We start from the raw sequence: 4,978 nt of genomic DNA on the forward strand, positions 1-4,978 counted from the left end.
ACTTATATTTCAGCCACTACTTTTCCTGTAAAACCTGCTGAGTAATATAACATACCCCAGAATAGAAAAAAAAAAACAAAAACAAACCCAACTAACAGTGAAAAATATGCTTTAAAGTTGCACTCTTCACTTAAAAGAAAACTGTTGGGGAGTATAAAACTAATTCTAAGTACTATCCCAAGTATAAGAGAAGAGTAAACTTTAATTATCTCACTGTTATAGTTTTCAATAAAGATTTATTAGCAATCAGTTCCAAATGACAGCAGTTTGAAATCTTCCAATGCTGAACTTAGGATAAGGAAATATAAAATCTATTTGATTCCAAGGGAAAGAAGATATTTTTAAACAAAACCATAGATGCAGAATATCTTGCATAGCCACAAGACAAATCTTTCTGAAATAAAATAATAATAAAAAGGCATGTATAAAACAAAATAATCTAAATACAAGTGACTTAATCATGTTCTTTATGTATTTATCATTAGCAACCTAAGATTGGCAGTCTAAAGCATATTAACCTCAAAAACAACAAAAAAACAACAACAACAACAAAAAAAAAAACCTCATGCTTTTCCAGCACCTCTTTTGAGGAAGAGTCAAACTTTCTGCATTTGAGTTTTATCATATTTGGAAAACAGATCAGATCACAGCATCAGATAAAATCTTTCCTCATCAGAAAGCACCTGACATTCCAAATCAACTTTGCCTCAGATTACAGCAACTCAGCATTCAGTGCTGAATTTTGAGCTGAACAGAACTCATCACTTTAATGCCAAAACAAAATCACCCTGCTGGCTTCCTACTTACAAGCAAGTGAGAGAGGCTGAAACTGCTTGGAAATTTCACTGTCAGCATATTTTGGTATTAACAGACATCTCTTGTTGAAGACATTCTGATTTCTCTCCTCATTCCTCTCTTGATTTTATGTCAGATGAAGAAATATGCAACTGATGTAGTCAGATCAGTAAAAGCAACTTTGTTTTGAAAGGAGTGAATGTCCCTAAAATCAAAGTGAAATGCCTTATTTTCCTTCACATCAAGTGCACTTCTAAAAGACAGAGAAGCTGCAGGAACCTACATTTTCTAGCCACCCTACCTGCAAAATATATAAGGAAGCAAGTGTTACCATTTTTTCAGGTGACAGAATTATAAATATGTGAGAAGTGAGCTATTTTGCCATGCTTTACTGTAAACAGATTCTTATTTACCTTTTGATATGAAATCATTTGGAACTGAAAGATGGAAATGTTTCACTCAGCTTGTCTATGGTGCACTAGCTGAGATCTGATTATGAGTAGGAGAAAACTAGGGGGGATTTATATAGGAATATGTTCTCTCTTCCTCCATCTTTTGGAAGTTTGAACATATTTTAACACTTGAATAAAATTTTACTCTGCTTTTATTATACTTGAATGCTCACATGCAGTGCTGTGCAGTTTCATTTGACTGTTTCGTAAATGGTGTTACTTCTCAAAGTATCACCAAGGATTTTGCTATTATTAAGACACTAGAAAAGGGTTCAGTATCATTTCAGACAGCTGGTTGGGAAAAGCAAAAGGAAATTTATTTTTAACTCTTCCCATCACTGTCTCTTTCCCAAATGATTTGATCTTACTGAAAGGCTGGAGTTGTCCCCCTAAATCTTCTGCTGGAGACAATGTCATAAGGTCAAATGAGAATCAGTCATAGGAAAAAATCTTTCTTCCACTCAACTCCCTCTCTACAACACACAGACACAGCTGGTACCCCAGCTGTGCTGCAGCACTTAGTGGAAAGAACTTGGTGGAAAGAGTGGGGTGTGCTTTCAGATGGCAGAATAGCAAAGATGGAACACAACCCATCAGAATTCCACTTACAGAGCCACTGCTGGCGTGGAGAAGACAGACATACAAGAAGCACTGCCCTCCTCTGAAAAGGAACTGGTCAAGGAAAAGGCAGAGAACAAACAGGCAGTGAATACCAGGGACAAGAAATGGATATCCATTATCCCAGCTGCACCTGTGTAGCAGGAAAACTCTTCCTAGAGTGGGGGCAAAACCACTTGAACAATACCCTATCTGCAAAGCTAACTGTGCTGGATGGAGGAGGGGGTGTCATGCTGCTTTTGGTGCTGAATAATGCTGAAACGTGGCTGAGTCATCAATCCCAAAGTTAAACATCCTGGCAGTGAGGTGAACACATGGCAGACCTCATAATGTATCATTATAAAAGCTCAGTTCCACTATTTAACAGGAAGGTTTCCTGACAACCCCCTTCTCAGAGTGCAAGTGAGGATTGCTCCCTTGAGTGGGGACACTCCTCAAAGTTACTCCTTGAGGCTGAGTGGAAGAGATTGCCATGGATGGATAACATGAATCTGTTCTTTAAAAACTGGTTTGCTAGCTTTAATATAATTGCTTCAAGAGAATTTCTTTAATATAATTGCTTCAGTATTGCTTCAAAAATAGTGCACTATACTTCTAGTTATAGCTACCTGTACCCTGTGGTAAATAATTCTGATTAAGATAATCTAGTCTAATCATTATCGTAATAAATAATTTATTTTTATATCAATTAGGTTTGCCACCCTTAATCCTGCTGGACAAAGTTGTGTAAAGGCTCAGTTACATCTGTATAAGCCTCTGGACATAAACCATTGACACAGTCTGGGGCCAAGATTGGCTCCAACTGCAAGTAGGCGCCTCTCTGAGAAGGAGTTTAGAAAGCAAAGGGGTTCTTTCTATACCTCGTGATACAAGAGAATTGTGTGAAACCAGATCCTGAATCTACTGGAGTTAAGAATTATAAATTCAAACTTTAGAAGACTCTAGATTTTGTTCTTGCTTGAAACATTTGGAAAGACCCTGGAATATACAAGAGAGAAATACCTTTAAAATGACATAATCTTTTTTCCCTACTAGAAAGAAATCTCAGGTAAGAGAGGGACAGCTCTGTAGGACTCACTGCTGCTCTATCACTATTACTTATGCCCACTTCTGTTTAAAAATTTGAGAAGGGTGTGACAGAGAACTGGCAGCAGTATTCCTTTTTAAAACAGCAGTATACAATTTCATTACACTAAAGATCCTGATAGATTTTAAACACATCGCATTCACATATATTTCTTAAAGTATTTCCTTGCCAGGCAAGTTTTCTTCAACTCTTATGAAGACCTCAGAAACAGTTAAACAGTCTTCATGAATGTTCTAAGGAGAGGAGAAATGCCAGGAAAGGTGAAGTAATTAGGTCCTTGGTGTGAAATTACCTGCTAGACAGCAGGCATGGGAAAAAAAAAAAAAAAGGAAAAAGAAAAAGTTCTAGACAAAATTAATTGTCTTATATGCAGGATATAATCTTCATAGCACCAGGTGACAGAAAACCTGAAGCCAGTGAGAGCGAAGAATATAATGATCATAACGGTTAATGCCATGCCCATGAAACAGAAGGCAGAGAAATCACTGCCTTAAAAACAGCTCCCTCTAAGGAGGAGCAATCAATACCCAACTACTATTGATAATGTCAATTATCTGCTTAATTATCCTATATGTGTCACTACATACATCCTTCAAAGGGCTACAAACAAATTTTTGCCAGTGGTTTTCCTCAACAAACAGATCTGTCTATACTCACGATGCATTTCCCCGTTTTCACTGCCTTGTGAATCTAATTGTTAAATTTTCTCTCAGGTGACTGCTTCTAAATTTTTCTCTCCTCCATGGCTAAGAGAAAAGTCTTCATTACTTATACTTCATAAGTGAACAAGCATCTACACCCTACTGTCTGTTAAGTACATGTCGTGGTTTACAAGACAGGTGTCTGCTAGGGAAGGCAGAAAAGCCTCCCTTGGAATGGAGAATGTAAACCCCCTCCCTCTGAATTATTAGAATTTTGAAATTAAGGGGCTCTCAGGCAAAGATATGGGACTAGGAATAGCAGTTCTTTACTAGTGTGCATGACAAGGTAAACCAAAACAACGGCAACCGCAGCAATGGTAACAAACAGAACCAGAACCCAGTCCCAGCCTTTCGGCCGTGGCGCTTTCCCCTGAGGTGCAGCTCCGGGCGCGGCCGCCAGGGGCGCTGCTGGCTCCCGGCCGGGCAGGGCAGGTGCGGTGATTCCCCCGCGGCTGCAGGGGGCGCTGTGGCACGGCTCGGGGAGCACGCGGCCACGGCGGCTCGGCCAAGCCGGGAAGGGATGGAAGAGAGGCTTTGTTCCACAAATCCCTGGGGCAGCCGGTGCCGGCGCCCTCAGCGGGACTCTCGGAAGCAGCAGGCTGGAGAGGCAGGGATGAGCAGAAATCTGGGGTGGTGGATGAGAATGTATCAAAACTCTATGGCAATAACTGGAGCCTGCGGGATGTCCTGGCAGGGCAGGGCTGTGGGGGGCCCAGTAACAGAAGAAAGGTGCCCCGCTGTATTGCAAAATGCAGGTGAACCCGGTGGGAAGAAATGATGATGTCCAACTCCAGTTCAGAAGGCTGAATGATTTCTTATTATAACTACACTATAATACATTGATATACTATTTAAACAAGATACTAAAACTACAAACCTACTTTTCTAACTACCATATCTAACTAACAACTTGTGACCTTCTCTCAAGAGTCCAGACACAGGTGGATTGGATTGGCCACCAGGCTCAAACAATCCTCACCAGAATCCAATCAAGCAATCACCCCAGGTAAACAATTCTCCAAACACATTCCACATGGGAAAAACAAGGAGCAGAAATAGAAATGGTTTTCTCTTTCTTTCCTCTGTGGTCCTCTATGAAAAATCCTGAGAGAGAGAGAGAGAGAAATGAGCTTGCCACACTGCTGGGTTATGGTGGTGGCAGTGAAGTCCTTTTCCTAAGCTGCAGGTCTGATTGTCCTACAAAGCCCAGCAGTGAGACTGGACCCAGCCCCATCTCTTCTACCTGCCCCCATTCTCACAGTATCTCTGCCACCACCCTCCCCTCCCCCTGCGAGAAAACTCCCAAAAAACAAAGGCGTTCCCCC

Source organism: Vidua macroura, chromosome 4 (genome assembly GCF_024509145.1).
Source record: "Vidua macroura isolate BioBank_ID:100142 chromosome 4, ASM2450914v1, whole genome shotgun sequence".
Taxonomy (NCBI): domain Eukaryota; kingdom Metazoa; phylum Chordata; class Aves; order Passeriformes; family Viduidae; genus Vidua; species Vidua macroura.